Source organism: Centruroides vittatus, unplaced genomic scaffold (assembly GCF_030686945.1).
Source record: "Centruroides vittatus isolate TY-2023 unplaced genomic scaffold, ASM3068694v2 contig_2433, whole genome shotgun sequence".
NCBI classification, from domain to species: domain Eukaryota; kingdom Metazoa; phylum Arthropoda; class Arachnida; order Scorpiones; family Buthidae; genus Centruroides; species Centruroides vittatus.
In genome coordinates, this window is record NW_027121533.1 from 80,568 (window position 1) to 103,724 (window position 23,157).

A 23,157-nucleotide genomic window follows, 5' to 3' on the forward strand; every position below is an offset into this window, starting at 1 on the left:
TGCCTTTGCACTTGTATTTCCATAGCAATAATAATCATGTCAACTATCCCATTTTCCTGTTTACTTGAGTTTCATTTCTATGTATGGTATTGCATTTCGGTATGCCGTATTATTTACCTGCCTGCCTCCAAATAAAATCAGTACTGAAGATTGATAAGTCGTATCATTCATTGCCTTTAGGTAGGTTTTAGGCCTAAGCAGTCTCGGTAATCTGGCACGACTCTATACAAGGAATGACCAGAGTAGCAAGTGTTTAGTGTGTATACATATCTTGCCTTTAATTCTTTCTAGTTCATTTTGCGTGTGTCAGTTCATGCATTAATTGATATTATGCATTCCTACCTGAACTTCTATCTTAAAAAATAATATTAAAATTCTCTAGCTTGAATTTGGAAGTTTCTAATACTTTCTCCTTCAAGACTGACTTTCAAATTTTTACTGCAGAACAATAAATGTTATTAGATGGTTATAGAACAAATAACATCATTTGTTCTACAATCTTTCTTAAAGTTGACACTTTTGTTAATGTCAAAAATGTTTGAGTCCACTACTAACATTTATTTGTTTCAACAGATTGTTCAGGCCACCAAAAATCATCCATTGTATTGTGAATAATGGATTTTCTGCACACCTGGAATAAATATCCATTGTTCAAAAAAATTTCCGTTTAACCCCCAACATATAAGAAATAACAGTAATTGCAATTATTCAGTGTCTTGAGATCTAGATTCTTATTCTATTGAAACACGTACGTTACAAGATTGTATACATTAAGCCATACATGTTTAGGACAGAGCTGACAAACTATGTACTATAAACACAAAAGGAGGCAAATTATATATTCTCATTAGCACTTCACTTGACTTCACAATTTGTTAAAAAACTTGTCCATCTTCATTTGTTTTGATGTTGCTCTTCTGCCCATTGATTACAATTGTTAGATATTACCAATGTCATTTACAGAACATGTACAATGTCATGTGTATGCTTAAAGTTGTCAGGAAGGTCTTCACGACTTGGAAAGACTCAATGGCATTACTAAATTTCAGCACTACACTTGGTGTAGAGCAATGGTTCCAAACGTATTATTCCCATGGATCCCTTCTCATAGCAAAAATCTAACCATGAACCCCAAGTGAAATAACTCTATACAACTGTATTATAGCAAAATTTCAAATTTAACTTTGGTGTCTTGGATGGTGAATGGTGATGTAAAAATAAAATATCTTTATATTTAAAGTAGTATTTATTCAAATTATAAGTTTTGTTTTAAGACACAAAGGACATTATTTTTTTAATGAGATGAGTGAATCTGATGGTATGATATGAGATTATTTATGTTCGGCTCAATGTTTGTGAGTAACATTCATAAGTCTCCACGAGTACTAATTTGCAGTTGATTTCTTTTTTTGTGATGAGGTTCTTAACTGCACTAAATCCACATTCTACTAAATAGGAAGATGGGAAAGCAATCAACAGCTTCTGTACAGTGACCCATAATGCAGGATATAAAATTGGTATCTGTTTTTGTAACCAGAATTTGTGATATCTTTAGACTGTCATAGAGAACTTGTGGATGAAACTTTTACTTCATCCTTGAAATTGATGCAAATTCCCCCTTTTTCAGCTTTGAAAATCTCAAAGCTCTTCATCTCTAAACACATTCGCCTATATCTCATTTTATTAAAAATATTTTCTGCTGGAGATATTTTAAGGTTCCGGTGAAGGTGGTATTGTATATTTCTTCCAGCCTAGAAAAGATTTTAAAACACTCAATTTCTGACAGGATAACACAATATTAAAGATTACCCAGTAGCTTTTAATTCATCTGACACTTGCTCTGCTCTTATGACTCCTAATAACAACAAACAGAAAAAATCTAGCAATGAGAGTTGCATAGCTTTCCTGGATGTTATGAGTTTTTATTTAAAGAACTTTTACCAATTTTTACGGACTATAAGACACTACGGACTATAAGACGCATCTTAATTTTTAAGCAATTTTTAAAAAAAAATACCTATAAGACGAACCTGAATTTTGGAGGTAATTTTTCGAAGAAAAAAGTGCGTCTTATAGTCCGTAAAATACGGTATATGTATGCAAAAAATAAAATTGTGGGGGGCACCATCTGTTATCATATTTTGTTATAAAAAACTTTTTATATTTTTAATTACTATAAAATATCAAAAAGCTTAATTTTGAGGATAGAGATGGATTTTATAAAACAGTGTAAACGTTAATAACAAGTAGAATCTTCATTAAGTTCTACAACTCTTGAGATACACGACCCTCCTCTATCTCCTCACCCACTCAATCTTTCACCAACAAAATTATAATTTAGCATTTAGCTCCTCCCAACTTCTTTTCTTTGCATGTCTCTCAATAATTTAAAGCCATAAGTAATAAAAAAGAAAAAGTTAAGACAATATTAAACTGAAAAGAGATGAAATATGTTTACACTTGCAACACACGTGTAAGCATATCTCACTAATATGGCAGGTTAGGTTTCAGATCACAGCCTTTTTTCACTTTCCAGGGCATATAAATATATATTTACATGATTATTTATTAAATGTGAAAGGAGAAGAACTGACAAAGAGAGTATACATGGGAAAGGCAGATGGGAAGCATAGTAGGGGAAGGCTGAGAAAGTCTTGGTTGGAACAAGTGGATGAATATATGAAAGGAAATAAGGTGTTGAGCCAGAAAGAAAATGTGAGGAAGTGTGTTATAAGAGGCATGAGTGTATCTGGACAGGAAGGTGTGGCAAAAGTTGCCGAACAAATACTTTGTAGGATTGTAGTCTCCTTTGCCTGCTGCTCACCCTTTTTGGATTATAAGTGCTAGGGTATTTGTATTTATTAAATGTGCACTAACACTAGGACAAGAATTGCAAAAGTAAAAGTAATAAAATCCCTTTAAAAACAAGACAAGTGCAGAAAGTAATAAACTTAAATATAATTGAAATGTGACATATTAGCAAAGTATTGTAAAGTGAAGCACCTTAAAGCAAGACGTACTCCATATTTATCACGAGTCTGAATTGAAATATTGGTTGAAATGTCAAAACCAAAAGTAATAATTAATTGCAATAAGCAAAATGGTTAAAGTTAATTTATCTGATTAAATAGCAATCTATTAGGGAAGACAATTAAATAATGTAGTAAACAAGCTATATAAATCATTCTTAACACATTTATAGTTGAATACACACATTTTACATATTGAAATGACGAATGACAGAATAATAGTATAATAATAGCTGATATTTGAAAAAAATATAAACTGAAATTCAGTTTTTGTATCAAGAAAATGGAAGACATATCAGAATTATCTATTCCCAAAACAAAATGGATTGCACAGATTAATACAGGGACTCAAAATATACACTTCAAAAATATTGTCTACCTACGACAGAATGTTAACTAACTATAAAACTAAGAAATGGTGGATAAGATGTGTGGGGAAAAGATTTTTAGAACATTCCAATAATCATACAAACTATAGTAATAATTCAATTTATCATTTGTTTTGTTTTGTTAATTTTGTTAAATTTACACGTATTATACATTTGATTTTTTCATTAAAAAAACACATTTACGTAAAAAATTAAATAAATTAGCATAATATAAACTTGGGTCTTATCCTCAACACTTATGGAGTAATTCGCTGTGAACAGCATGTAAGGCCGCAACTCCACTAGCCGTAAAAGGGCCGTAAAACCCCTTGCCGTAAAAGCTTTTAATCACGTGACCATGATATTTTACGCCTGAGCAGGTCGTAAAACCAACGTAAAAGCGAGTTGAGCAGTGTTCAACTTTCGAAGTGAATACGACCGTAAACCGGTAGCATCCACCAATCAGAAGTCAGTAAAATCTAGGTCATCGTGACACGGTGCGAAAATGGCGGAAAACGAGCTTTTGTGTACGTTCTCTGGTGGCTACTCTAGAAGATCTGGAAAGATTTATCGAAAACATCCGAAAGTATTCATGTATCTACGACAAGAGGTATTCCGATTATAATAATGGATGCCTAAAACACGCGATATGAACGGCCAAAGGAAAATCCTTCAATTTAGAGGAGTATATAATAAAAAAGCTAAGCTTATAAATGCTGTATATTATCTTAATAATATAATAATAAAAGTCAATATATGAAAGTAAAGATATTACTTTTACTATATTTGTAATTATAGTATAGAAAAAACTCGTAGAATATAATTATTGTCTTTATATCGATATATCACGTATACACCGTAATAGTACTGTCGTCGTAAAAAGCTTCGCTAGCCGGACCTCCACCGCAATCCGAGCGCAAACGCAAATAGGTCACGTGATTAAAAGCTTTTACGGCGAGGGGTTTTACGGCTGTTTTACGGCTAGTGGAGTCGCGGCCTAACAGTGGCTAAATTGAAATTTGAAAACAAAATGCATTTTTCTATAATAAACTATTGTAAATAACATTAAAAATAAAAGTTGTTACAGATTAATATTTATAAACTTAGTTTATGAGGATTCTTAAAATTTCTCCATCCACTTCAATACAGTTATCCATATGCTTATGAACTGTGCTTGCCAATCTGCCTATATTTGATTAGCATAGCATCTTGCAAATGTGCTATTAGCTCCTCGTGTGTTTTTATTTTCATTTGGTACATGATATCTTTCATTCATCCCTACATGCAGTAATCTAATGAAAACAGGTTACACACTGTTTACAGTAAATTACTTCTTAATTATTGAAAGTAACACCCCAGTTTATAAGACATTTTTTGCTCAAATGACCTCTAAAATAAGCTCTACATCCTCCTGAACCAACCTGTAGATATCACCTTCCTGACAACTAGTTGTTTTGTACTTAAGAGTATTTGAAGAATAGTTTATTATTTTATGTCTTTATAACTTTTAATTTCATTAAAACATCTCTTTTTATTATAATTAAATCTGTATTCCTGAAAATAAAATATAAACTATATAATACAACTCAGAAATGACAGAAAAAAAAAAGGTGCACTCATAGTGGAAAATGCGTACAAACAGTAAAAGCAGGAGCTTAAAATGAGCAATTGTAATACAAATACAAAGATCAGCATTATGATAAACAGATGTGCAAACATCAGAAATATTTCACAATTTTTATAATCATCAATTACTCTTTGTTCTGTGACAATATCAGTTATTTAAAATGCTTATTAAATAAATGATGATGTCACAGATTTTTAGTATAAGATGAACTCAAACATATACATATCACTTTGCCTAACAGTAACGCTCACTTAATGTTATCATTTTTCAAAAACCATCATTTATATATAATGTAAATTTAACCAGTTAATAGCGAGGTTGAGGCCGAAGTTTTAAACGCGAAAATGTGTATGTCGGACATTCAGCGCCACTTTCCTGTAAGCCTAGAAGTTTGACAATGGTGTTTGGATAGTCAGTAGAATCATGCTTGACATTCCAAATGTCATTGTCAAACTTCTAAGCTTACAGGAAAGCAGTGCTGAACGTCCGACATACATGTTTTTGCATTTAAAACTTCGGCCTCAACCTCACTATTGTTATTTAATACCCAGATTTCACTTTATACCTTGAAAAATATATTGACTTTTTGTTTCCATAGTCTCCAAATTATCATTAATATGGAGAAAATTTTTGCATTTGCTCACTTTACTAAATTTAAAAAAGTATTCCACACAGGAAATCATAAAAAATGCATAAAACTTTGTGAATATTTAAAAAATTTTTAAATCTACTTTATATTTTAACAATTATTTGTGACATCATCACAATGCCAGGCTGTAATTTTTAATTTATTTAATTTAAAATATATGCTCTCCACCTCAAATTAGTAGTGGTTTGCCCCTGTACATCATACTTTTCCTTTAACAATAGAGTTGTGCCAGTCATCTATTAATTGTGTGAGAACCCAGACTTTATGAACAAAAGTTTAATAAACAAAAAAGGGGAAAATTAGTCAATATGATATTGTCAGCAGCGATAATTGTTAACTTTTCTACTTGAGAGTGTCTCATCTTCTGTGTTCTCAATGTTGACAGAGACACTTTCCCGTGACCTTCTGACCCTCTGGCCATATTCTATCAGTTTTAATATGACAGACAGCAGCCAGTTCAGGCAGTTGTTGTCAGTTCCCCCAATGGTTAAAGTCGTCACTAATTCCTCTACTGTTCAAGAAGTCATCGCCTGCTCCTCCAATGTTATAGTCTGATTATTACCTCCTCCAATTGACTCCAGAACAAGAAATTTCAATGCCTTCTTCAGACTGCCCCTTTGTGCCAGACTCTTGCTTCTCAACCCTTCTGTCAATGGAACAATCCTCCCATCTACAAAGACTTCCATTTATCTCCAAGTATTTATAACAATGCATGATTTTATGTAAACTCTCTCTCTCTCTCACGAATGCATTGATGTTGCTCTAGTATCTAATATCTATTTTTCTTATTACTGATAGTATGCAGATCATATAACATAAAATAAACAGATATTTGTTTTGTTAACCTAGTATCTGAGTGTCTTGCTTCCGACCCACTGTTTCATACTCCTCTATCTCGGATCCAACTGCGTGCATGCGTGACCACATAACAAATGAGAATAAATTGCCATCACAGTTTCTATGTCCATCTAGCGAGACACAGTGGTGTCATCCTGACGTGGCATCAAAGAGGTGCCTACTTTCTGATCACAACTGCTTTCAGGGGAAAAGTTTTGAATTGAAATAACATGACTTCTGGTTTGCGTCAGAAGTTCATATATAAGTTAACAGGGAACTCCTGTCTGTAAGGTTTTCATACATGGTCTCGTCTTTCATCTAACTAGCTCTGTTCTCAAGAATAAAGATGGACAGATGGACAACAGTGGGAATTTATAAGTCTACAATTTTTTTCAAATTGCAGCCCAATTATAAAAGTCATGTACAAAATCTATATATGGAAGCAGATGGACCATAATGCAGATTGAACAGAGATCAGAGTCAACCCACCTGTGTATGCTAAGGATCTTTCTTTTCTGTTTTATCTTTCTAAATAGATCTTTTGATTGAACAAGTGTGTGAAACTCAACTATCTCAAATATATTTGGACATGAATATGATATTTGGAAAAATCTGATGGCAGTAAACCAAAAATGTACTCAATTAAGTATGAAAATAAGTTGGAAATTATTGCCTCTTGTGATGAATCTCCTAAACAAATATTTTCTGTTGATCAATGGTAAGATTTACAAATTTAAAGAACTGCGAGAAGCAGCCATTTCAAGCTGTGCTAATCAAAAAAGAAGTCATAGTAAGGTAGATGATGTTTATACTGCATTATATCAATGGTTTGTTGGAGCTATGGCAACTATTATTCCAATTAGTAGTGAGATTTTATGTGCAAAGTACAAAAGTTTAAATATTCTGCGAACATTTTGTCAAATATAAGTGAATAAGTTTGACATTGTCGTACCAGGTTGAAGCAGCAAGTTTCAGTACATTGCACTTACTAAAACAAAACTAACAATACTTGACAAATGATTACAAAAATCTTTTAAAAAACAATGCTATTCACAAAAACCTTTAACCGGTGTGTAACACACTTATCAAGCACTACAAACGTTTTCAAAACCCCTCCTGGGTTCTTCTTCAGGTAAAAAAAACTAGCTAGAATGATTTTCGAAGATGAAAAAAAGAACCAAATCACGAGATGAACAGCATCGAACGTCTAATTCTTTTACGTAAGATTGAACATTATTTTAAAAAATTTTTCTACTTCGGATCCAGATGGTCATCGATGTCACATGCCACCATGAGAAACATCAAATCGCAAACGTTTCCTTACCTCCTTCACAAACAATCTTTTAGGTATTAGATACTGTTAATCCTCTGTATGCATTAGGGCCTGCCAAGCCAAGGAAAGAGTTATCTCATCCCTAGAATTAATGGATGAGGATGTACTGTAACCCTTATAAATCTTCATCTGCTCCAACCATTTGAGATGGTCTATGCAGGGTGTGGTGACAATCAACTTAGCCTTTGAAAAGTCTGCTATAATCTCAGGATCAGAGACATAAGTTGATAACAAGGTGGAGCATTTATTGTGTTGTATGTCGTGCATATGCTCTTTTAATCTGACCCAACCACCCGTTTCATCGATCCTATGTATATTAATTCTTTATCAAATCAGTTATCCCTAAGCGGGACCACATATACACCAGGAAGTCTTTCTATGCTAGATCTGTCTTTTCCATTGCATAGCATATCAAAAAGGGAGGGGGACCTTCTGTATGCAAGGGAGACACTCCATTGTCATGCGATTCTATTATATATTGATCCAAACAGTGGGTTGTAAGTAATAGGAATCCTCTGTTTCTCCATCTTTTGGCTGCCATTTTGTGAAATATCCTCCATAGAAGGAGTTATCATTCGATTGATCAGCTGAGAAATTTTTTTGTATAATGTTATGGTACCCATGCTTCTTGGCAATGTCATCCAAGAATCTCAACTCCTCCTCGAGTGCCTGATGGGTAGACGAGTGTGTATGGGGCTCTTTTAACAAGGGCTCTGAATGCAGCCTTCTTGTATCGCACCAGGTCACAGGAGTCTATTAGAATGTAGGTGGGTTGGCTGGATGGTTTATGATATACAGAAGTTTAAACGCAAGAATCCCCAATCGTAATATCCAAGTCAAGGAAATGGACCCTTGAGTTGCTATGCTGTTCAACTTCCAGGGATAGTCCATATAGATTGTTGTTCACTTCGTCCATAAATCTGGTAAGGTCTGGAGACATTCTCCTTAGAATAATAATGTCATCCACGTACTGTTTGTAAAGGATGATGTTTTGGAGGAAATTCGGGAGTGTCTTACTCTCCAGTTGTCTGATAACCAACTCACACAAATCTCCGGATACTGAACTACCCATGGGGACACCTCTACTTTGAGTGTAAGTCACCCCACAGAATTGAAAAACTGAGTTGTAACAAATCAAGTGAGCCAACTCTAATATATGCTGACCCCAACCGTCCATTTCGGGCACTTGGGTCAGATTAAAAGAGCATATGCATGACATACAACACAATAAATGCTCCAACTTGTTATCAACTTATGCCTCTGATCCTGAGATTATAGCAGACTTTTCAAAGGCTAAGTTGATTGTCACCACACCCTCCATAGACCATCTCAAATGGTTGGAGCAGATCAAGATTTAAAAGGCTTACAGTACATCCTCATCCATTAATTCTAGGGATGAGATAACTCTTTCCTTGGCTTGGCAGGCCCTAATGCATACAGAGGATTAACAGTATCTAATACCTAAAAGATTGTTTGTGAAGGAGGTAAGGAAACGTTTGCGATTTGATGTTTCTCATGGTGGCATGTGACATCGATGACCATCTGGATCCGAAGTAGAAAAATTTTTTAAAATAATGTTCAATCTTACGTAAAAGAATTAGACGTTCGATGCTGTTCATCTCGTGATTTGGTTCTTTTTTTCATCTTCGAAAATCATTCTAGCTAGTTTTTTTTACCTGAAGAAGAACCCAGGAGGGGTTTTGAAAACGTTTGTAGTGCCTGATAAGTGTGTTACACACCGGTTAAAGGTTTTTGTGAGTAGCATTGTTTTACACCCCGGTGTGCAGTTGTTCTTTACTTTTAAAAAATTATTTTGTGGCATAAAGCTATTACAATACAGTATAAAATTATAAAAACTTTGATTTATAATAAAAATACTACTATTATTACACTGAATATGGAAAAATATCTTCATACAACACACAAAAAACCTCTTTTGAGTTCAGTGAGAGGAGGTTAATAAGCAGTTCACATATCGCACCCCGGCAAGAAAAGTGACATAACTCAAAGACCTTACATATATTTAACTGATAACATCGATGAGAGCAGAGCTACAGATCCATAATTACTATACTATAGAATATAATAGAATTTACCACCATAAATCTGTCCGAAAAATCTGAAAAAAATTATTACCTGTCTAATTTTTCTTCAATTTTATGATGCGCTATTCATTTTTTGCTTAAAGCGTTCCGTTATTTTTAATTAATTATTGGTGCCAAATCGGCACTATGGCGCGCGTTATCTCGGATTTCAATTTTCAAATTTCCCGCCAGTTGTTGTTACTAAAAATAGCCGCAGCGGTGGCGCGCGCGCGCGCTTCTTTGTTTATAATGGCGTTATTTTAAAGTGAATTACTTCTAATAAACTGAAATTTGATCAGAAATAATTTAAATTTTTCCATTGGTATTTTTAAATGTTTTTATAAAGTTTTATGACATCATCACATTTTTCTAAGTGAAAGTAAACAATTTGTTAGCCATTTTACTATCAGCTGATAGAAAGGGGAGTTTTTGAAAACAAAGTAATAAAGCGATTAGTAGTTTCTTCTTTTTGACAGTTGAGGACTAGCGAGTCTATTATTTTTGCTAGAAAAAACAAGCTTTACTACTCTGAGGTTAAAAATAATACAATTTCGTGAAATTTAATAAATCTGATGTCAATAAATAAAATTATTTATAGTGAGTTGATGTTTTTTAAGTTTAATTTTTGCATTTACAAATCAAATTACAGAAAATATAATAAAAATTTCATTTTTTATTACACCAACGAGTATTTTATTCTGTTAGATAGTAGAGAAATCGAGGATGTAATGACATTTTTATGACCATCACGCGATTGTTTTTTCTTCTCCCCGGCCATGCTGTTTTTGCGTTTTATATAAATTTTGTCGTTGATACAAGCGTCCAAGTCGAAGTTCAATCTTTCTGTTTGACATTTAACACCTATGATCAAGTCACACCTGCGACTTACGTTGTTTATTTCGTACCTTCACGACATATTGATGTTACACAGTCCTTTTTCTAGAGAAATTTTTCTATTTCTCTTACGTTTTGCGAGGTATTTGGACCCTGTCTGGAATCTCACATGTACAATAGTACACATTTCAATAGACGATATAAAAAATCGCTTGTAAAATACATATGAACTATGCACATAAAAATGTAGCATCGAAAATGTTAAGTTTTATAAAATACATTTTTTCCCCTATATTTTGTCTTTCATGAATTGGAATATTCTTTTATTGCTGTTGGTTTAATACTTATAGATCATATGGGTTTTATGAGGGTTTTTTTTTGTTTGCCGTCTTTTCAAATATGTATTATTGTTCTAAGAATGTAAATAAACTTTCAAATAAATGGTATAACTCTAGTACCTGTCTTCAGATGAATCCAGAAATGGAATGTTTTAAAATTTTCAATTTTTGCCGTAAAAACACTGAATGATAGGTAAAATAATAATTATAATTACTTAAATAAATAAAAATTTTATTGGAACTACTGTCATAAAACTTCGTAAGATGATACCAAACTACAAATAAATAAAATAAATCAATCTCCTGTCAAATTGTATTTTTTTGAATTAAAACTTCGATTCCCAAACAAGGTTAGGCTTGGTCTAGGGCAGTAATTATTGAGTCACGTGACAGAAAAGGGAGCTTACAAAAAATTTACCAAATAAGGAACCCTATTCACATATTTCCATATTTGGTAAATTTTAGTCCTCTCCCTTCTCTGTCACGTGACTTTTTACTCTGATACTATATAAGTGCAGTTTTTTCGCATTAGCTCGTCATTGTTTTTGTTGCTGTTTTTGGTTTCGAGTATAGTTCTTCTTTTTTACGATTGTGTTAAAACAGCGCTATGGATAAAAGTAATTTTTACTTGCTTTCATCTTCGGAGATAACAGAGATGATTGAAGATGATGATGATGTTTTTTCTTCGGAGGAAGAGGATGATATTTTGGAGCAGCGAAAATCGGACTCTGAATCTGAACAATCTTGTTCAGACCTAGACGAGGTTAGTACTTCTGGTTCATTTTTTATGGGTAAAGACCGTGTAACTAGGTGGAATAAGGAAATGCCCCTTCAAACTCAGAGGAGAGAGAAAGAAAATATTATAACTCATTTGCCTGGCCCAAATGGAAGAGCAAAGTTCGTCAAAACACCTTCGGAATGCTGGAAGTTATTTTTTGATGACGATATATTAAATCATATTGTCGAAAATACAAATAAGTATATAGAGAGAATAAAAGAAAAATTTAGCCGCGAGCGTGATGCCATCTCAACAAATATTTGTGAAATAAAAGCTTTTATAGGAATATTGTTTGCATGTGCGGTGATGAAATTAAATACAGTAAATTTACGAGATATTTGGACCTCCGATGGTTTCGGAATAGAAATTATAAAACCTGTGATGTCAGAGAAAAGATTTAGTTTTCTAATAAGAGCGTTAAGATTTGACGATAAAGCTACTAGAAATGATCGTCGTAATACTGACAAACTCGCTGCGGTGCGAGATTTTTTTGAGAAATTTGTTACTAATTGCCAAAAGAATTATTGCCCATCGGAATATTTAACTATAGACGAGATGTTGGAGGCATTTAAGGGCAGATGCCAATTCCGGCAATATATTCCAAGCAAGCCGTCAAAATATGGGATAAAAATTTTTGCCTTGACAGATTCAAGGACTTTTTATAGTAGCAACTTAGAAGTATATGCGGGAATGCAACCGCAGGGCCAATATTTCACAAGTAATTCTCCTAAAGATGTTGTGTTAAGATTATGTAAACCCGTAGCAGGCTCTGGAAGGAATATAACATTTGATAATTGGTTTACGAGTTACGAACTTGCATTAAAATTATTAGACATAAAGCTGACGTCAGTCGGTACTTTAAAAAAAAATAAAAGAGAAATACCGCCAGAGTTCATTACTTCGAGAAACAGAACTGTATTCAGTAGCATGTTTGGATTCCAAAAAAAGTGTACTTTAGTTTCATATTCTCCCAAAAGAAATAAAGTAACTCTCTTACTATCAACTTTACACCACAACAATAGCATTGATTCTTCAACCGAGGAAAAAAACAAACCCGAAATCGTAACGTTTTACAATCTTACAAAGGGAGGCGTCGACGTTGTTGATAAACTGGCGTCACGTTATAATTGCGCAAGATACTGCCGACGCTGGCCCCTTGTTATTTTTTATAGTTTGCTAAATATTTCGGCCGTAAATTCTCATGTCATTTATTATCTGAATAATAAACTTCCACAAAATCAACGCAGAAGACACTTCATGAAACTGCTATCGATCGAACTAATGACTCCGCAATTAAAATTACGTGCACAAAAAGAAAATTTACCCAGAAACATTAGAACGGCAGCCCTTCAATTCTCTAAATTGCAACATGAAACATCAGAATCGGAATCAGAATCAACAACAGCATCAACAGGGACATCACCGGCATCAACATCAGTAGCATCCACATCTGCGGCATCCACATCTGCAGCATCAACATCACGGAAGCGATCATCCTGTTCTGATTGCGGTTATAAAAAGGGCAGAAAGACGACAAATAAATGTTTTCGATGTAATAAATACATTTGTGGTGAGCACTCACATAATTTATGTAAGTCATGTATAGAAAGTTCAGAAAGAACAATAGAATTAGAAAGTTAATACTATATGAACGTATTCATTTTTTATATTACCTATTTTTCTGTATTTCTTTTATTTTCTGGGTTAGGCATAAGGGGTTGCTTTCAGTGACTTGCAAACAGGACCTTTTGAATAGTGTCCAACAAATGAACGATATTTATAGATATATATATCAATAAAAATTGTTTATTTGTTGAATACTGCATCTAAAAAATCCTGTTTGCAAGTCACTGAAAGCAACCCCTTATGCCTAACCCAGAAAATAAAAAATTAACTTTTTTTGCATACGTTAATTATAATTCTTGCAATACAAGATGTACATAAAATTTTAGCATTGTATAATGTAAAATGTATAAACGAATAATAGAAATGAATATTTAAATGTATAAATAAATAATATATAATATAATTTTATCTGTATTACCAATTTATGCTGTTTATCTTAATTATTATTTATATAACTCTTGTATTGAAAGTAGAATAGATGTAAGCAAGAGACGAGATAATTGACATCTAGGCGTTAAGTGTCGCCTGGATGTCAATTTTCTCGTCTCTTGCTTATTCAGAGATCGGCGTGAAGTCCACCATCGTTAGGATTATTATAGATCTAATAGAATAGATGTAAAAAACATTTTGGTATAGTATAAACATTTTTTTTCTATTATATTTTTGTTCCGTTTTTTTTATTTTTTAAATACACTCAGTAATTAATATATATTATTCCTATATAGATTTATTAATTATAATAAACATACACTATTTAATATTATATGAAAATAACACTTTTTAATTAACATCTGAAATGAAGAAGTAATTGAATCGAGTCCCATCGCCATCTTTAATAACGCGCGACAGTAATTAATTGATTCTGAGCGCTTCGCGTTGCATCAATTTAAATAATTTATAAAAATTAAAATTATAAATATGTTTATAAAATAATTGACGATATCTGTTCGTAATAGTATTGTAAAACACACTGTACTTATAGTTTAGCATTTCTGATAAATTTTAATAAATATCTGAATTTTCGTATATTTTATATATAAAAATCGAAGAAAAAAACATAAATTTGTAAAACTTAATAAAAAAAATATCTACAACTTCATAACACATATAAGTATGAGAATCCATCAAAAAAAGATAGTTAATAATAATTAAAATTGAGAAAAAAAATAAAACTTTCAAGGTAAGGTAATTTCTGTGGTAAAATGTGAGGTAAGCGATCACGTGACGCCCGTCTCCCCATCTTCTGTAACCAAAACGGACGAGGTTGAAATAAAAGCCTAATCACCAGTAGAACTAAAAACAAACATCGGCGCGTGCCTAGAGCAATAAACTTGAACGGGAGCGAAGATGAAACACGACACTTTGTAATTTATGCTAATTACCTTCTAATATTAAAAAATTAAAATCATCAATAAATTATGATGAAATTAAAACTTTTTTGACTGAATTCGATTACAAACATATTAGTAAACTGGATTAAAGTAAAAATACCCGTTTTCCGATGTTAAATTTTTATTAATTAATTTTTTAAATTGGTGCCGAATTGACCGAGCGCGCGTGATTTCGATTTGACTGAGCGCGCGCGTGACGAAGGGTTAACTGATAACATCGATGAGAGCAGAGCTACAGATCCATAATTACTATACTATAGAATATAATAGAATTTACCACCATAAATACTTACCTGAAATTTAAAAGCAGCTTATACTATAAGTTTTATAGTATTCTTTTTTCTCAAATACTGCATTTTTGAGTTGTGTCACCTTTCTTGCCAGGATGCAATATGTTTTCATAATCCAGCTGATTCTAGCTTCAGGTAAAAGAGAATCTGAAATCAATTGATTCTAAAAATGTTTGTGAACTGCTTATTAACCTGTTCTCACTGGATACAAAAGAGGGTTTGTATGAGGACAACTTCAGTTTATATCACCAGTTGTGATATTAAGCAAAATTTGTTTCATGTCAAAGTCCGGATAATACATTTTGCTAGGAACCATGGACATGATATTAAGTGGTTTCATCTGTATAAAAAATGTTAAATATATTTAGAATGTTCCTCATTCTATTCTCAGAAATATCTTCTCCTGAAGAATCTCTGTCTATCTGATGGAAACTCAATTCTTTGTACTGTATTAATTATTATTCTAGTATCTATTAGATTCTATTTCCTAGCAACATGCACACTTCTCAACTCTAACATTTACTAAATAATAAATTTAAATAATTTGTTTTTTGTTATGTACAGGGTTCTTACTCAAATTTTTGTTTTAAATTTCAAGATTTTCCCTGACCCTCACATCCTTTATCGTATGACACATTGACGAAATAAAACAACATTTGACTCGCTACGAACATATGCTATTGCTTCTCCAACTTTTTAGTTAGTTATTTTTCTAATTAACAGTTATATATTCTTTATAATTGCAAAATTATTAAAACTAAAAATAAAATGTTTTATTTAAATTAAACGAGTTTATCCTGTTATTAATCCACAACTATAAATCTACGTAACTTTGAAAAAAGCCATTAATTATTATTCATTAACAAATCCTGTATAATCCACGTATAAATGTATATATTTATTAAATTTATCCCTAAATAAATTTCCTAAACTTTATAAAATATTAATAAACTAGAAAAAAAAATTCAGAAATTGTTTTGTTATGCAATCAATATTATTAAAAATGAAAAATGATAAATAGCATTTAAATTGAAATTATTTATCAGTTTGTTATGCTGTGGGTCCTGAAAATATTCTGCACCCCTTTTCATAAGTTGCATTGCACCAAATTACCAAATTACTTCTTGATGCCTGCAGATGGCTACACGTAGTCAAGAATATTGTCAGCAAAAAAATAACAAGGTAGCCAAGGAGGCAAATTCTCTGACGTTTTAATAATTTTTGACAAATTCCTTGATTTTCCATGAATTTTTCCGAACACTAATGAAAATCTCCGATTTTTCCTGACTTTCCAGGTGCGTGGGAACCCTGTACGTACTGTGCTACATTCTAATGAGTTGAATTTCCATCAGACTGAATATTTATCTGCAAGATTTTACATTTATTTTTTATTTTACAAATATAAACAACAGAACAATACCAGTAATATCCAGCAAACATTTTTGATATATTTGTAAAATATTTCAAAAATATTTATCCAAGAGCTATTAGGTAAACATATTTCAAAAATGTTTATGTTTTTATATACCAAACTCCTGTAAAGCTAAAACAGTTAGGCATTATATTTATGTTACATGAAAAGGCTTATAGCCTAATACAAATAAAGGTTTATAATTTTAATTAAAAATCATTTCTATAAATGTTAATTTACACGATCAATAATAATGAAAGTTAAACAAGTGTCAAACTATTTGCGAAATTATATACGTTATTATTATTGATTTACTTTTTAACGTCTACATGTTTGTCTTCAGAATGCATTTACTTAAAAGAAAATAATAATCAATAACAAACATTACAGATAAAACAATAACAGACAAATACGTTACAGTTTTATCTGTAAGATATGTTATTGATTATTGTTATTTTTGATTACTTGATGTATTAAATTACTAAATAATACTAAAGAAAAAAATGCTTTTAAATAAAATGTAATTGCTGAATTATTATAAACTTATACATATAAATTTTATCATTGAATTTTTATACTAATTAATTATTAATAAATTTGGTAATTTTACTCGCTAGTTTCTTTACTGATTAATTTAATTAACAGTATAAATATTATCTCGGAGATATCTTAATAGTTTTAATAATTCATTTGGCTAATAATGATTTCGATATCTTTGTATTGAGATATACTGAATATACTTTGTCATAAAAGTAAAGAAATAATAATAAATTTAGTGTACCAGTACATCAATAGAATTAATTCACTTCAATGACAATCAATTGCATTCAAATATTTATTTCGTACTATCAAAACCAATGTAAAATCATCAAGACAACAAAGTAACTTGCTGATATTTCCAATGCTATCCATGTATACAAACAAATTTTAATTAAGATTTTAGTCTATAGAATACAATTATTGAATTTAAAATATCAATATATTATTCAATTTGTATAATGCTTGTTTTAAAAAACAAACTATAAAAACTTTACGTAATCCTGTATAAAAGTAGGTCTATAAATATATATACATCTAAGAGCCCAACAGTGTGGTAAAAAGCTAAATGATGGCTGGATTTTTTGGCTACTTTACCACGACTGTTAATAATTAAATACTACATAATTTGGTACTCTCTGAATACAATTTGTAAAGAATTCTGTGTTTTCTTGTACCTATTTTAGCTCCATCAAACCAGAACTCTATCAGAATAAAGTAGAAACATTCTGAAACTTTCAGAATGTTTCTACTTTATTCTGGTTATTATTTTCTACTCATCTTTAGATTTTCTCTTTCAAAGGTGTATTTTTTTACAGTGCTAAGGCCATTTTATAATTTTCGCATACAACTTGGTACCTTGGGTGGTATACAGTTAATTGAGAGAGTTAACATAATTTCTCAGTTGGACGATAGTCTATACAACTAACTGGTGTTTTAACTTACTTTTTACAATTTTTGTTAATCTATAGCTTAGTTCATAAATCTTTTATTTTAATTAAGTTAAATGTATTTAGCTAGCCTGCTTTTATAATATTTTATTAAGTTTAACTTGCTTATTTTATATTATTTCAACTCCTTCATTAATTGTAGTTATAGTTGCTAGTACTTAAGATTGGCTTAGGGTAGGCTTTTGGCATTATTATCTTGATAATCTAGTCAGTTTCTAGTTCTTGGAGTATTCATATAACTTTGTTACTGCTATTTTATCTTGGGACCAGCCAACATGTTTCTTTACCAGTAGTGGGTGTTTTTCAATATATTACGTGAAATTTTAATCTTCTGTACAATTTTATTACCTGGCTAGATTTGTATGTTATTTGTTTATATTTGTGTCTTTATATTATTATATTTGAGATATTCCAGCCATAAGAGCTGGAATATCTCAGAAAAACTGTTTCTTTGTTCCTGCTCTCTAATGATTTCCTCCCATGGTGTTTAGCAGAGATGGATACTTTGGCGAACTTAGGTTAGCAGCATACGGTGTGTTAGAGAATTTGAAAAACTATATTGCTGCTAATGACGTAGCTAAAATAGATACAAGAAAACACAGAATTATTTACAAATTATATTCAGAGAGTTATTGACATGAAGATGAAAAGACAGATTACAAATTTAGAGAAACAACTGAAGAACTTAATAAATTACTTGATAATGAACAACAGCAGAAAATAACTGAAAAACAGAACAGAGTTCTTGACAAAATAACAAAAATTCAACAGACTAAAGATATGAGAAGGAAACAAAATATGTTATACATTGAAGTTTTAAAAACCAAACTGGAACCCCAAACCATAAAAAGAAAAATGCTTCCCGAGGTCTCTGACAATGTCCTTCTGATTTATGACAAAAAAGACAATGGGAATAGTGAAAACACAAAGAAAATAAAATTCAAGAAGGCATGAAACCTGCTGAACTTAAGATTGGCATTCAAAGGATCAGAAAAATTCAGAAAGGAGGGATCACCATCAAACCCAGAAAGAAGATCTGAAAACTTTAAAAAACACAATAGATGAATCAATTCCTGGTGTGTTGGCAGTTTTACCAAAAAAATTTCCTCTCATATTTGCCATTTTGGTTCCAGTTCACCACAAAGAAAATCTAATAAATGACATTCACAAACAAAATGATAATATTAATCAACTATATGATCAGGAAGAATTTAAAAAACAACAATTAAATTTCCAGTGGGCAGTAAAGGAAAAGAATATACAAAACTAGGTCATGCAGGTCTCCCCTGAAATTAGAAATTTGCTAATTAAAGCAGGGAAAGTTAACATACAATGGTTTCAATATCGAGTCATGGACTTTTTTCCAGTGATCCAATGTTTAAATGCCTCAGATTTGGTCATCTGGCCAAACACTGCATGGAGGAGCATAATTCATGCTGCCAATGCACAGAAAAACACAATTTAACGAATGCAATAAAAAAGAAGAAAATCTGATCTGTAAAAACTGCAAAGTTGAAGGAAATATAAATTACATACCTCTAAAAACCTGTTACCGATGTGTATTTAATCATCAAAAACAAAAAACTAGATTTGACGAACGTTTTCGAACCTTCAAAGGTTCTTCATTAGGTCGTGACAAATCAAACGTTTGTCAAATCTAGTTTTTTGTTTTTTGATGATTAAATACGTACCGGTAACAGGTTTTTAGAGGTACGTAATTGACTATTGTCCAGTGTTGAGTAAAGGGAAGTTATGGAAATATAAATTTAAACCACAATGCCAGAGATCACGTGTGTCCCATCCATCAGAAAGTCAAAAATGAAGTACAGTAGAGCATCGATTATCCGACTTAATTGGGGACTGGGGTTGGTCGGATAACTGAAAAGTCAGATAACCAAAAAGTATGAAAAAATACATTATTAGTATAATGTATTAGGCCTGGTTTAAATACTAGCCTCCCTTTCATGGTCGAGCCAGTGCTGCCAACTAAAACATGCAAAAAATTTAACAAAAATAATATTAAAGTAGCCAAGACATAACCAAATATTGTAGCGCCACATCACTAGCGGACATTTGAATTTGCCGACTAGAACGCGGTCGGTTAACCGATAATGCGGTCGGTTAATCGGGGGTCAGATAATCGATGATGCTTTACTGTAATAGCAAAAACTGACTATGGAACAAGAAACTAACAACATATGTTTTCTGCAGATCAACTTCTGTAGAGGTATCGATGCACTGTATAAAACTGGAAAATTATGACATGATTATGATACAGGAGTCTTATTGTATTGGTAATAAACCTACCTGCTTGCCAACAAAAAGCAACATCCTGAAACACACTAATGAATACCCCTGGAGCTTAATCATAATCAAAAATAAAAACATATTTACTCTCTTTCATGAAAATGTAAACAACAAATACATCACCTGTTGTGAGATAAATGGGAGAGACATATGTCTTACTAATAAATATCTACTGTCCTGGAGAACAAAACTTGCTAGACATATTGGATAGCATAGATAAAATCCTGGACACACTCCCTAATAAAAACATAATTATTGCTGGTGATGTCAACTTGCACTCTATTACTTGGGGAGGAGAAAACCTCGATTGTAGAGATGGACTCTGAACAGTACTGTGGTGCAAAAGATTTACTGATGATTAACGATGTTTCTCCTAAACTAGAAGAGACAGTTGAATAGATGTGACTGTCAGTTCCACCAATGTATATAACTACATTCAAAACAGGAAGTTTCAAGATGAAACTTTTGTCCACACTTACATCTCCTTTGAAGTATGTGTTCCAAGCTTCAATATCCCAATTAAATCCAGGTTCAGAGTTGCACATGCCAATTAACAAATTTGCAATGAGTATATATTATAAAATATGGATATAAGTTCTTCTAACACAAAAGAGGCGGCTAGGAAAAAGTTGAGCAAAATATAAAACATATTAATACTGTCTGCAAAAGGGAAATTCCCAGATTTACTCCAAGAAAAAGCCAGTTCCATGGTGGAACAATACTCTAACAGAAAAAAGATGCACAAATAACACTCTAGGAAGAAATTTCAGAGATGTAGATCTTCTCTACATCTCTGAAATTTCTTCCTTAAGAACTGAATATAAAAACCAATACATTGACCATCTAAAAGAATAAAAAGAAAGTATAAAACAGGCAAAATTGATCTTATGGAGGGAATATTGCACAAAAGCATTGAAGAACCCCAGGGGTTCTTAATAAAATGGTGCAATGGTTGCCATTGCACCATTTTATTAAGAATGCAGGAAATGACAATGATCAATACCAATGAAGGATACACAAGGGATGTTACAATAACCATAAAAGCCTTCTTACAAAAATTTTGTGTAGAGGATATTGAAAACAAGGACCAGGATTCACACAGAGAAATAAGGAGCTTAATTAATCAGCCTCTAGATACTAACAATGTAGAACCTGTTCAAAAAAAAGAAGGTTGAAAAGATCATCCTCAGCCTAAACAAGATGACATCAGGGGTCAACAAGCTGACATCAGAAATAATAAAAGAAATATGGAATCAAAATTCAACACTTATTATTTTCATTTTAATACATATCTGCAACATGGAATATATCCTAAAGATTGGAAGAGGGCTAGAGTTGTCTCTATTCCTAAAGCAACCACGTAAATTCAGACCTATAATCTCGCTCTCAATTTTGGGAAAGGTATTAGAGGGACTTGTTGCAAACAGACTATACTTGCATTTAGAATCAAATCACCTTAGCAATAACCAGTTTGGTTTTAGAAGACAGAGGTCCACCGTGGAGGCTATCATGGAGGCAGTCAGAATATCAACAATATTTTAAACAACAATATGCTTTCGGTATAAGCCTTCATATTCATAGGGTGTTCGATAGCACATGGTGGCCGCTGATTCTATATAGGATGAGACAATATAATTGTCCTGCAAACATCTATAATTTAATAAAAGACATGTTATAAGTTATTGTTCTGTCAGACTATCTGTCTGACAGAACAATAACTTTTCAGTCTGGAGGACTTACTTTTGAAAGGAAATACATTAGGGGATGTCTGCAGGGTTCTGCCTGTGAACCCCTTCTCTGGTGCATATTATTAAATCATTAAATAAATGATTTTCTAAGGACTTTGGGCAAAATAAAGTTGTCACATACGCTGATGACGCCCTAATACTTATAAGCAAAAACTCAAGAGCTGAGCTTGAAAGGAAAGGAACAGATATACTTAAGAAAATCACTAACTGGGAAATAAAAAACAAATTGTCCTTTAATCCTGGAAAGACTAGAGGAATAATTTTTAGAAGACTAAGAGCACAGCATCTCTACAATGCAAATAGACAATGAAAGTATCAAAATGGAATAAAATCTGAAATACTTAGGAGTTATGCTAGACTATACTCTTATGAACTGATCATATTGAGACAATAACTAAAAAGACAGGTCTCATTCGCCAATCATTCAAAAAAAATTGTGAAAAGTAAATGGGATTTAAATGATGCCCTCAGCTCTATTTGACATGATATTTTTACTTATACAGTAATTACATAAGCCTGCCCTGTTTGGAAAGGAGCAATACATAAAGTCAATAATAAATGGAAATTAATCGCAGTGAAAAAAAAAAGCCATCATCATGTTCACTAAGGTAGCATATAGGATTTTGTAATTGAATTTTGTATCCAACTCCAGTTGTGCCCAGCTGTATTGGGAATGTACAGGTCTGTACCTGTTAATAAAAGAAAAAAAGTGTCCTTAGATTCACATCTGATAAAACAAAAATAGCACTTTAATATAGCCTGCTAATCTGGCAGCAAAATAAGTTAATATGTTTCTAGTTCACTAGACTGTTGGATTAAACCCAACTTTAAACATGGATATTTGGATTTCACCAAATTTTAATGGTACAGTGGTACCTCGGTATATGTCTGCTTTAGAATTTGTCCTGTTTGGATGAAACAGATTTTGCTCAGTATACGACTCTTTTTCGGTATACGACTTAATTCAATTATACATGCAATCTATGAACAAGTAGCACTATCGGTGTACTAGACCAGACT

General features: G+C 32.1%; 1 protein-coding gene across 1 annotated transcript in view; it reads right to left on the reverse strand.

Moving 5' to 3' along the window:
• The window catches only part of LOC136971284 (activating molecule in BECN1-regulated autophagy protein 1A-like), a 71,797-nt gene that overhangs the window by 41,518 nt on the left and 7,122 nt on the right, over nt 1-23,157 (reverse strand). The gene's annotated exons all lie outside the window — the stretch shown is intronic.